Source organism: Xenopus tropicalis, chromosome 4 (assembly GCF_000004195.4).
Source record: "Xenopus tropicalis strain Nigerian chromosome 4, UCB_Xtro_10.0, whole genome shotgun sequence".
NCBI classification, from domain to species: domain Eukaryota; kingdom Metazoa; phylum Chordata; class Amphibia; order Anura; family Pipidae; genus Xenopus; species Xenopus tropicalis.
Window position 1 is genome coordinate 46,036,545 of NC_030680.2, and position 12,401 is coordinate 46,048,945.

Below are 12,401 nucleotides of genomic sequence, written 5' to 3' on the forward strand. Positions count from 1 at the left end.
CCGCTGAGAGTGGTGTCTGGTTTCAGCCGTTTCCTCACTGTTTCAATTGTCTCGGCAGTAGGTATGCATGTGAACAGAGATGTTACGTCGTAGGACACCATTGTATCATCGATCTCCAGCTTTAACTCCTTCACTTTTTTGACAAAGTCCATGGAGTTCTGACTAAGGGGGCTAAGATGTTGGCCACGTATTTAGCAATGTTATAAGTCACAGAGTTAATGCTGCTGACAATTGGCCTCAAAGGGGCTCCTTCTTTGTGTATTTTTGGGAGTCCATATAGGCACGGAGTGGCTTCACCTGGGTAAAGGCGACGGTACAAATCTGGACTGATGACCTTTTCCTTCTCAAGGTGCTGCAGGCAGTCTATAACCTTCTTCTTGTAGTTGCTTGTTGGATCTCTCTTGAGTTGTTCATATGTGTCTGAATCGTTGAGCAGTGTGGACACTTTGGCATGGTAGTCTGATGTATTCAGTACCACTGTACACCTTCCTTTATCTGCCGGCAGGATGGTGGCACTTGAGTCCTTGGCAAGTGATGTCAGAGCCCTCCTCTCTTGCAGACTTAGGTTGGAAGGGGGAGCTTTAACATTAGCTAGGGCTGCTGATACTTTTAACCGGATGTTTTCAGCCTCATCCACTGGTATCTTATTGTTGTGGATTGATGATTCTGTGGCTGTGATGAAGTCTACCACTGGTTCACTCTAGATTTGTGGTCTCAGTTCCTACATGCCCAACTATCGCCCTATTATGTCAAAAACCTAACGCTCTCACAGTTAAACAATTTCAACTCTTAAACAGTCATCATGACGGTAGCTAAACGTATAATCGCAAAAGCATGGAAATCAAAACAAATTCCATTTGATACTCTCAAAAATCAAGTTGATGGAATCATGGCCATGGAAAAAATGTCTAGCATCTTATCTGATTCGCACAAACAATTCATTAAAATCTGGGAACCATGGCTAGTCTATAGATACGGAGAGGCCTATCCTATCCCCCTTCTCTCACTGTAACCTTAACCATAAAACATCCACTGTGGCCATGGACTTCAGAACCATAACAAAAGCCCTGTTTGGTCATCATTCCTAAGTGAAAACTAAATAACTACATCCTGTCCATTCTACATAGTTATAGTTACTTAGTTCTAAAAGAACATAAAAGAAAGGGACCCAGGGTGATCCATGGTAAGGATTCCCCTGGCCCCTAATGGTACAATTCTAGACTACTCATTTAACTGTGTTTACAATCCTTATCTTACTATAAAGCTCCAGTAATTTATGGTTTATATTTATGTTTGTATACACTGTGATACTTGGAAAGCAGTCTGTATGTCTACTACTATTTTTATTTGAAATAAAACATATTGAAATTAAAAAAAAAAAAAAGCATAATTCACAAAAATATTTGAAGCATCAAAAGCATGAAATATTGCAATCATTTGTAGGAGTTGGCGTTACTCCAAAAACATTGTGGCTCGGGTAAGACAACATGGGGTTTGCAGTCGGATTTTTGTTGGATTGAACAGAATTAAGTATGTGATCATCCTAGAGTGATGCATCCCAGAGTTTTCAAGGAAAGCTAAATTCTAGAGCAGTGGTTCTCAACCTTCCTAATGCCGGGACCCTTTAATACAGTTCCTCATGTTGTGGTGACCCCTAACCATAGAGGAGCGGTGTCTAGGTTCCTAAGACCATTGGAAATATGTGTTTTCTGATGGTATTAGGCGACCCCTGTGAAAGGGTTGTTCGACCCCCAAAGGGGTCCCGACCCACAGGTTGAGAACCACTGTTCTAGAGGGATTATCAGAGGAGAAAATAGTGAGGCATTATAGGTTAAATAAAGCAGCAATCTATGGGCTGTATGAGGTTACTGGAGACTTATCTGCAGCCACTAACACAAAGAAGCCATGCTGTTCCTGGCATAGTGAAACTTCTGTGCTGCCTTCATTTTTTCGGCACAGGAAGTTTTCAGAAAGTTGGAGGGATATATGGAGTGTCACAGCCCACATTTTCATGGTGCCTTGGCCAGGTCCTGGATGCAATACATTCTTTGTCTGGAAATGATCTCAAGTTTTCCAAAAATAGAAATGACTGGAACACTGGTGCCATTAGATTGCACGCATGTAACATTTAATCCCCCACTAGACAAAGAACATACTTTCCGGAATCACAAAAGTTACCATTCTCTCAATATCCAAATTGTGTGTGACACTAAGATGAATATCTTGAGTATTGTGTCAGGTTTTCAGGCTCCTCCTGATTTTCAAAGTGGAAAAATGCCTCATGGATGGCTTTTTGTTAAGTATTTGTGTCGTCTATCAGAAGTTTCCTAAATTTGCTTTCTGACTCCCACTGTGAAACCACTGCCTGCCATAAGCATGGTTTGCAGTTGCAAGCGGGCCCTCTTTTCACAGTGGGAGACTGGAAGCAGCTTATTTGATTTCATCAACTTATTTCATCTTATTTCATTTCAGGAGATGCTGTCTATCCGTGTTATCAGTGGCTGTGACAGAGTCATGTTGCTTAATATCATTTTCTGAGATATCTGTGGAGGACAGCGCTTTCTTTCTTTTCTACCTTTGCTGGCCAGCACAAACAAAAACAATCTCTCTTATTTTTTTCTATTACTCCTTGTGTCTGTCCTACACCATTCTCAGCAATGAAACATATTTTTTACTGTGTCCAACATGGTAACAATAGGGTTAAAAGCTATGTGGGAAACTGTTGTTTGCAGATCCAAAATGATGAAGCATTTAAACATTAATTGTGCTCTTATACTGTATATAAAATCTTTAACTTGTCACTAAGATGTGCAACACACTTGACAAAAATGCAAACTTTAAACATAAAGTTAGAGTAAGTTTTTACCGGAGTTTTCCAAATTGTTCAGTTTGCTCTGGGTTTGGTGAAACACAAAGGTGTGTCCTAATGATTGTCATCTGTGCCACAGGCATTAGCATAGTTGGGAACTTAAACTTTGTTTAAATAAGAATTTTCTTTTTTAAATTTTATGTTGTAATCTGTGCAGACTCTTATGTACATGTACTTGTAAACATTGTAATTATTGTTGAAATTAATATTTGTTTAATTTTAAAATGCATGATGTCAGTGAATTGCAAAGCATGCTGGGAGCCTTGGGAATAAAAGGCCTCTCCCAGTTAGCAAGAATCAGTCTGGTGTTGGCTCTCTGCAAGGAAAGACCTTTGTAAAGACTGCTTTGCTGTTTTGATGCTGTGCTATGCTGAGCTGTGTAACACTTTTGCCTTCTGCTTCAAGAAAATAAAGTCACAATTTTCTTTGTCAAGCAAGCTCCAGCTTACTCTGTAAAAGGGCCCACATCACACTTGGTGGCAGCAGTGGGATCCCATTCATTGCTGGAGAGAATAAAGGGAGTAAAATTGCCTGGCAGTCTACCTACTGGAAGGCAAGAACAGCTGGAAATAAAGAGAGGTCTTTCTAAGAGAAGAGCTATGGCTTCTGAGATGGAAGAGGCTGCAATTGCATCATCTGACCCTGTGCCACTAGTGGAAGAAACAGGTGCAACAGGATATGCACAACCTTTAAGTCCAGATGTGAAGCCTAAAGTCACTCCTTCGACTGCCCACCCACAAGCGGAGACTGTTCCTACTCAACCTCCAGAAGACAGAAGATCTTGCTGGTCTTCTAAAATGGATGGTCCTGCAGCAGATAGATGCAGAGTCCAAAAGAAGGGAAGCTGAGGAGAAGAAACTAAGGGAGGAACAGCAACATTTTGCTGAGGAAAGACATCTCAGAGCTGAGCAAGAGAGAAGCAATTCAGAAGGCACCAGGCTGAGATAGCTATGATCCAGAAACAGCATACTCATCAAATCACAAAGATTCTAAAGACAATGAGTGAAGTCCCATGCCCAGTCAATAGAAAGATCTTAAAATTCCCAAGCTTACTGCAGATAATGATATAGAGGCATATTTCACCATGTTTGAGCGTGTGGCTAAAGCCAGTCGATGGCCACCAGAACAATGGGTTATACGGCTTGCTCCAAATCTGACTGGGAAGGCACAAAAGCTGGGAAGGCACAAATGCTGCAAGCTATAATGGTGTAAAAGAGGCTATACTCTGAATGTATGACATTAATTGTGAGACGTTTAGAAGATGATTCCGAGAATACCGCTACAGTGATGCAGATGGTCCTAATGAAGCCTTCACCCAGTTGGAAGAGTTGCTCCTGAAGTGGATCAAACCAGCAGGAAAAAGTAAGGAAGATATCCTGGATGTGATCATCTTAGAACAATTTCCAAACATTCTGGCAAAAGTGTGCGCATCTGGATCCAAGAGCATCGTCCAGAGTCAGGGGCCAAGGCAGTATCCCTGTCTGAGGATTATTTCCAGGCTAGGAAGAGAACTGTACAGCGGGCTGTGGAAAAATTACCCCATATAACCAACTCTCCACAAAGTGTTGAGACTGTAGCAAAAGCTCCTACTGCTCCGCAGGTCTGTTTTAAATGTGGGGAAAATGGGCATATTCTCCGCTTCTGTAAAAAAGTTAAGAAACCAAGTCCAGTATCAGTAGTGGGTACTGGGAAAGGTCTCTTGAAAATGGTTAAACTTAATGACAAACCACTTGATGCCCTGATTGACACTGGAAGTCCACGGACCTTGCTGAAAAAGAATGTCCTAAGGGCAAGACTTTAATCAAATGTGTACATGGCAATATCAAGCCTTATTTAACATCCCAAGTGACTGTTGATCTTGGACATCAGCAAGAGACAGTTACTGTTGGAGTAATTGATAATTTGCCTTACTCTATGATTTTGGGTAGAGACTTTCCAGGTTTTTTCCAAATACTGCGTAAAGTATCTGCACCCATAATAGCTGTGACCACACAGTCTCAAACAAAAGGGGTAAAAGATAAAAAAAGTGCTTCTGTATGAGACTTTTCCATTTGAAGATGACCTTTTCCGTGGTGAAGGGAAACCCTGTAAGTCAAAAAAAGAAAGGAGAAAGCTTTCAGGGAGACCTGAACACTTTGTAAAATTGTCACCTAATATTAATTGGGATGCGGATATCGCAAATGAGCAATATAAAGAGGAAACACTTAAAGAATGCTATAAAAAGGTGGTTGAAAATTATACTGAATGTGCAAATATGCCAATATATGTAATGAGAAACAGAATTCTGATGAGAGTGTGCAGGGCCGGAACTAGGGGTAGGCAGAAGAGGCAGCTGCCTAGGGCGCAATGATTAGGGGGCACCAGGCAGAAGCCTCTGCTGCCTACCACTAGTTCCCCTACTTTGCCATTGCCCCCGCCGCTAATGACAAGTGGCAGGGGCAATGACCCACGGCATCGCACCCCCCTCCCGAACTGCGCATGTGCGCCAACGGAGGGGGCAGGGCGGGCCAGGTGGCCGACCAGGTTGCCTAGGGCGCCCGGACGGATTGGCCCCCCCCTGAGAGTTTGTCAACACCCAAAACTTGGCCACAGAGTTGAACAGTTAATGGTACTAGTGAAATATCTCAAAGAAATCCTTAGACTGGCTCATGAAATACCCATGGCAGGTCACTTAGGTAGAGACAAAACTCTCAAACGAATTTTGTACAGATTTTTCTGGCCAGGTGTCCATAAAGATGTAGCCTTGTTTTGTAGCTGTTCCACTTGCCAAATGACAGCACCATTAAGGCAGAAAGAGAAAGCTCCATTGATACCTATTCCTTTGGTTGGCAATGCTTTTGAAAAGGTGGCTATGGACATAATGGGCCCCCTAGAGAGAAGTAATAAGGGCAAAAGTATATTTTGGTTGTATGTGACTACTGTACAAGGTATCCAGAAGCAATCCCTCTCAGTAGCATTACTGCAAAGAGAGTTGCAGAAGAGGTTGTAAAAATCTTTAGCAGAGTGGGAATTTCTAAGGTTGTGTTAACTGATCAAGGGACTAATTTTACCTCTGCTTTCTTAAAAGAATTGTACGACTTGCTAGGTGTAAAAATTGTTCGTACAAGTCCAGCCAGCAGCAGCCTTCCTATTCTCTGAGCATGTGTGTAACTTGATCCTGTCTCCTGTTCTGAGCTACACATGCCCACCAGCCAATCAGAAGTGGATCTGGCAGAGGGGAGTGGGGGAGGGAATAAAACACATGTGCAGTATGAAGCAAGGAGGGAAAGGAAGGGAGAATACCTTTTTAGAGATGGCTGCCTGTTCTAGAAAATGTGAAGTAAGTGTGACTGAGTAAATATTTGATTAGGTGAGCCAAACAATAGGAGGACTATTGGGCAGTATGCTTTTTACATTTTGACTTGCATTCTCCTTTAAGTCTCCCCATACTTCACCTGTTCAGAAGATCAGAAGCCAAACAGGAAAAAAAAACGCTGAGCAGGGTAGAGAAGATTCCCATAAAGCATCGCTCCTTCCCAGACTTGGTGACTTGTTACTGTAGGCGGCACATGCGCACACAGCAGGAGCGTCTGGTTGCCATGGCGATGGGGGAACTCTGTGCCATGCAGGTGGGGGGGAGCGGGGGGCAGGTGTGGGGAGCGAAGGAGGGTTTGTGGCAGGAGCGAGGAGCGGCAGGGAAGGGGGGTGGGTGAGTATAGTATATCTCTTCCTGACAGTGCTGTATGGCAGATGCTAGTAGCCACCGAGCCAGCAGCGGCGCGGGGGTGGGGGGTGGGGGATTGCTGCCGGCAGTGGATGATCTGTTGATCTGTGACATGCTGTGGGGGGTTTGTGGCAGGAGCAGCGGGGAAGGGGGGGTGGGGTGAGTATAGTATATCTCTTCCTGACAGTGCTGTATGGCAGAGTAGCCACCGAGCTGCAGGCGGCAGCAGCGGCTGGGGGGGGGGGGTGCTGCCGACAGTAGATGATCTGTTGATCTGTGACATGCTGTGAGGGGGGGTTTGTGGCAGGAGCAGGGAGCGGCGGGGAAGGGGGGTGGGGTGGGGTGAGTATAGTAGGGGGGGGGTTTGTGGCAGGTGAGCGGTGAATGGAGCGGAGGACACTCTGTGCCATGCTGTGGGGTGGGGGGGGGGGACGACACTGGACATGCTGGACAAGATGGCGGTGCCGTTCACTGAAACAAGTTGTAGGTTCTAGTATGTGTATCTCTGTAAATCTTTTATTAGGCAAGCCATAACTATAGCGTTTTTACACAGCAATAGTAGTACTATTTAATAGTGTGCTTAATAGATTTTGACTTTCCTTGTCCTTTAAGGAGCGGGATATGTGACAGAGTCATGTTGCTTAATATCATTTTCGGAGATCTGTGTGGAGGACAGCGCTTTCTTTTTTTTCTACCTTTGCTGGCCAGCAAAAACAATCTCTCAATCTTTTTCTATTACTCCTTGTGTCTGTCCTACACCATTCTCAGCAATGAAACACGTTTTTTACTGTGTCCAACATGGTAACAATAGGGTTAAAAGCCATGTGGGAAACTGCTGTTTGCAGATCCAAAATGCTGAAGCATTTAAACATTAATTGTGCTCTTATACTGTATATAAAACCTTTAACTTGTCACTAAGATGTGCAACACACTTTTGACAAAAACATTTAAAGTTAAGGCTAATGCCAGACGAGACGCCTCCTACATGTGCCTGCACCGTAATGAATGAGATACTCTGGGGTGCAGGCACATGTAGACGATATACGCATAAAAATGCGAGACTTTGCATTCTCTCACATTTTTATGTGTATTTCAGCTACATGTGCCTGCACCCGAGCATATCTCATTCATTCAGATTCAGGTGCAGGCACACGTAGGAGGCGCAAGGCGGAATTTTCAGCAAGCGCTTTTCCGCTTGCTAAAAACATCCCCCCTACGCCTAAGTAAGTTTTTACCTGAGTTTTCCAAATTGTTCAGTTTGCTTTGGGTTTGGTGAAACACAATGGTGTGTTTTAATGATTGTCAGCTTTGCCACAGGCATTAGCATAGCTAGGAACTTAAACTTTGTTTAAATGAGAATTTTCCTTTTTACCTTTTATGTTGTAATCTGCACAGACTCTTATGTACATTTGTAGGGATTTAGCTCTTTTGGTGGAAGTGGGTAAAGAGACAGGGACAAAAGTTTTTTTAAGTATATTAATAGTAAAAAGATGCAGGTTGAGGGTGTGGCCCCATTAAGTTATAGTAACAATATGGTTACAGCGGATACAGAAAAGGCAGATGTGCTTAAACAGTTCTTTTCTTCTGTGTATACAGTAGAGGAGCCAGAGTGCCAAGTCCCACCCAATAGCTGCACTGTTGCTTCAGCTCCAACTACACAGTGGTTGACACAGGATATGGTGCTTAAGGGGTTACACAAGATAAATGTAAACAAGGCACCTGAGCCAGATGGAATACACCCTCGGGTACTGAGAGAGCTAGGGTCAGAATTACAGTGGCCCTTGTTTCTGATATTCTCAGACTCGCTTTCATCAGGTATGGTACCTACAGATTGGAAGGCGGCGAATGTCATTCCTATATTTAAAAAGGGAGTAAGGCCTGGCAATTATAGGCCTGTAAGTTTGACATCCGTGGTGGGTAAGTTATTTGAAAGCTTGTTAAGGGATCACATACAAAATTTTGTACTGGAGAATGGTATTATGAGCAGTAATCAGCATGGCTTTATGTATGTATGTATATCTTTATTTATAAAGCGCTACTTATGTACGCAGCGCTGTACAGTAGAATACATTAATACAAACAGGGTGTTAAGATAATAATAAATACAGCTGCAATGTTAAAAGTCGAGGACACAAGAGGAAGGAGGTCCCTGCCCCGTAGAGCTTACAATCTATATGGGAAGGACAGGTCATGTCCGACCAATTTAATTGCTTTTTATGATGAGGTAAGTAAGAAGCTGGACAGTGGGGGCATCCCCACTGCATCTACTGCATAGCAGACATAATCTATTTGGATTTTGCCAAAGCATTTGATATTGTTCCCCACAAACGACTGCTTTCTAAACTAAGGTCTATTGGTCTTAGTGAAGTCATTTGCACATGGATAGAAAACTGGCTACAGGATCGGGTACAGAGGGTGGTTGTTAATGGTACATTCTCTACTTGGAATAAGGTTCTCAGTGGGGTCCCTCAGGGTTCTGTACTGGGTCCACTTTTGTTTAACTTGTTCATAAATGACTTGGGGGAGGGTATTATAAGTAATGTATCAGTGTTTGCAGATGACACAAAACTTTGCAGACCAGTCAATTCTATCCAGGATGTGGCATCCTTGCAGCAGGATCTTGACCAACTGGCAATCTGGGCAGCTAAGTGGCAGATGAGATTTAATGTGGATAAATGGAAGGTCATGCACCTGGGATGTAAAAATATGCAAGCCACTAATACCCTTAATGGGACTGCACTAGGCAAATCCATAATGGAGAAGGACCTTGGAGTCCTTGTAGATTATAAACTTGGCTGTAGCAAGCAATGCCAGGCAGCAGCTGGAAGGGCAAACAAGCTGTATTAAAAGGGGTATAGATTCACGGGAGGAGGGGGTTATTCTTCCCCTTTACAGAGCACTGGTAAGGCCCCATCTAGAATATGCTGTCCAGTTCTGGTCTCCAGTGCTCAAACGAGACATGATTGAGTTAGAGAGGGTCCAGAGAAGGGCAACTAAGTTGGTAAAGGGTATGTAAAGTCTCAGTTATGAAGAAAGACTGGCCAAGTTGGGTCTGTTTACACTGGAGAAGAGGCGCTTAGGAGGTGACATGATAACTCTGTATAAATATATAAGGGGATCATATAATTACCTAATGTTTTATTTACCAGTAGGTCCTTCCAACGGACACGAGGGCACCCACTCCGTTTAGAAGAAGGGAGGTTCCGTTTAAATATTCGGAAAGGATTTTTTACTGTGAGAGCTGTGAAGTTGTGGAATTCCCTCCCCGAATCAGTTGGCTGGCTGATACATTATTTAACTTTAAAGGAACAGTAACACTAAAAAATGAAAGAGCTTTAAAGTAATAAATATATAATGCACTGTTGCCCTGCACTGGTAAAACTGGGGTGTTTGCTACAGTAACACTACTATAATTTATATAATAAGCTGCTGTGTAGCCACGGGGGCAGCCATTAAAGCTGGAAAAAAGGAGAAAAGGCACAGGTTACACAGCAGATAACAGAAGTTTTGTAGAATACAATAGTGTTTTATCTGTTATCTGCTATGTGCCTGTGCCTTTTCTCTTTTGAATGGCTGCCCCCATGGCTACATAGCAGTTTATTTATATAAATTATAGTAGACTTTCTGAAGTAAACACACAACTTTTACCAGTGCAGGGCAGCAGCACATTATATTTTAGTTACTTTTATACACTTTCATTTTTTGGTGTTACTGTTCCTTTAAGAAGGGGCTGGATGGATTCTTAGCAAGTGAGGGAATACAGGGTTATGGGAGATAGCTCTTAGTACAAGTTGATCCAGGGACTGGTCCGATTGCCATCTTGGAGTAAGGAAGGAATTTTTTCCCCTCTGCGGCAAATTAGAGAGGCTTCAGATGGGGATTTTTGCCTTCTTCTGGATCAACTAGTAGTTAGGCAGGTTATACATAGGCATTATGGTTGAATGTGATGGACGTATGTCTTTTTTCAACCCAACTTACTATGTTACTATGACACAGGGATTTCAGCTTAATTCTGGTGTGAATTTGTTTAACACAGCAGGCTTGACAGAAAATAAAAGTTCATACAGCTGATATCCCAAATGCAACCAAAAGTAGCAGTCTTGCAGAAACTCAAAAACTGTCCTTCCCAGAGGCACACACAGACACACTTGGGCAGAATAAGCCAACACAGGTAAATGCAGGTTACACTCACCGTCTTTTGTGGTATTCCTGCACTTCAACCCCTCAGTCTTTAGGGCAACATACAGTAGCTGGTCCTTGCCATCCACCTCTGTGGATAAATATTCCTCCAGCTCTTAGAGGAAAACAATTCCCAGCACACTTTTCCCCAAACAGGAAAAGTTCCACACTGCAGCTCCAGTGTCTCACCTCTCTCCCAGGAGAGAGCAGCCCCCACACTACTCTTGGAGCACGCTTTAAGTACAGGTGAGGCTAATCAGCCCACACAGCTGCACAAACCCTTAATTACACAGCCCTTTGTGCTGCTTAATAGAGGATTCTGGGAGGGATATACTATCCTTCTATGATTTTCCAAACCATGCTACATATCCTCCCCCTGTGCTCAAACTTGTTGGGTTGAGCACACTTAGCCACCAGACAGTGTACTCTAGAGAGAGCAAGAGCATTTCCCTGCTGACTTCCTGGTCGGTGCTCTACCACAAACTTGCGATTTTGTAGACAAAAACCATCTGGTTAGCCTGGCATTTTTCTCTTTGTTTTGTGCCAGAGGCAAAACACCACAGCAGAAATCTCTTTCTCTTAAAGGGATTTCTATTTCAAGTCCCTCCACTTTGTCTTTGGTTAAAGGGATAGGGAGCAGCTTTTTACTACACTGGCAGGTGTCCATCGCACCCCCTTTTAAGAATTACTTGGGCCTTTTTCCAGCATGAAAATTCAGCACCCTCATCTCAATCTGAGAGTACACACACATGCTTTCCTGCAAGTCCTTTCTCTCAGACATTAGCAACCTTCTTTCATACTCCTGCATCGCTTCACTCGACAGGGTTATCACCTCTGAGTTATTGGAGTCATCTTTATCATGCACAGTCACACCTTCTGCCAGTAAATTTGCTTAGGTAGTTTCAGGCTTATTTTCCACTTTATTACCATCAATGGAAAATGGTGGGTCACCTTTGAAAGAACCCTTTAAGGCAGCCGTATTGCCTATATCACTGGGATCTAACACACATGTATCTATGCGAGTAGCCACCCACACTTTCTTCTCCTGCTTCTCATCCAATGGGGAAGAAACAGTGGCCAAACTTTTGCCAACACTGTCAGACACACATACCTCACCACTTTTGTCACAGTCAGGCACCCATGGCATTTTATCATCACTCACCGCTTCAAAACCTACAGTGGGCTCTTCCTCAGCCTGCAACACTGGGTTTTCTAACAACCTTTTGTCTTTGCCTTTAAGCTTTTGCTCAACAGATGCACCCTGCCCTCTGGTAGCATTTGTCCCTTCTTGCACACTGTCTTGTGTCACACAGCTTGGCACACACTCAGTGTTAACAACCAGCACACACTTTGCATCATTTGGATTAACACACTCTGCCAGACTCACATTTTCTGTGTGAACATCTCCTTCCACAGCATTTGACAAAGACCTCATTAAGACATTCCTCAGTCACTGGATTCATCACAAGGTATTCACTGCAAACAGAGTCTGGGGTGTCCAGAACCTCACAGCACTGATTAGGAGGAAGTTTCAAAGTAACTCCACTTTCCTCCACATTCCATCTGGCTTACTCTCATTGGCAATGTGGCTGCCAATTACCTCAGAACACTCAGTTCCATTTTCACTCAAAACCAGACACTCAGTCAACT

The 12,401-nt window shown here is 43.3% G+C and overlaps 1 long non-coding RNA gene across 1 annotated transcript in view; it reads right to left on the reverse strand.

The window, feature by feature from the left end:
- The window catches only part of LOC116410373, a 33,085-nt gene extending 22,125 nt beyond the window's left edge, over nt 1–10,960 (reverse strand). The window contains exon 1 of the long non-coding RNA XR_004222337.1: nt 10,765–10,960. This is a non-coding gene — a long non-coding RNA (uncharacterized LOC116410373). The remainder of the gene's footprint in view (nt 1–10,764) is intronic.
- Between the last annotated feature and the right edge of the window lie 1,441 nt (nt 10,961–12,401).